The sequence below is a fragment of the Myotis davidii genome, unplaced genomic scaffold (assembly GCF_000327345.1).
Source record: "Myotis davidii unplaced genomic scaffold, ASM32734v1 scaffold221, whole genome shotgun sequence".
In the NCBI taxonomy this organism is placed as follows: domain Eukaryota; kingdom Metazoa; phylum Chordata; class Mammalia; order Chiroptera; family Vespertilionidae; genus Myotis; species Myotis davidii.
In genome coordinates this window covers 3,434,076-3,434,578 of record NW_006293349.1, presented here as the reverse complement: position 1 = coordinate 3,434,578, position 503 = coordinate 3,434,076, and positions in this window count along the sequence as shown.

Below are 503 nucleotides of genomic sequence, written 5' to 3'. Positions count from 1 at the left end.
TCCCCCGAGGAGCGAGGAGCCCCGAGGGAGCCCGGGGCGAGGGGCCTGTCGCCGGAGATGGTGCTGAAAACTGGACCACTGGCTCCGTGGTTGAGCGGCCACCTGTGCACCCCGAAGAGGGTCCCCGGTTCGAATGGAAACGCGGGGTGCGCTGGTGGCGGCGTCTCCTGGGTGCTCGCCCCTAAGGTGCGGGCCTCGCCCCCCACCAGGGAGCGCGCCCCGGGGGGAACCCCCTCTTGAACCCTGTCACCGGTGGCGCTCGGTACACCTGGAAGACGGCCTTAAACCGGGGCGAGGCTCGGATTGGGCGATGCTGGGTGGGCGGGGCAATAGACATTTTTAAAGGGCAACCGAGTGTTGAGAAGGGCGGGGCCAGGCTGGGCAGGTGGCGGGCTGCCTGGGGCTCAGGGGCCGCCCGGGGCTCGCGCAGGAAACAGCAGTGTGTGCAGGCGCAGCCAGGAGCGGGGAGGCTGCTGGGGGAGCGGCGGGGGGGGGGCCCCGCA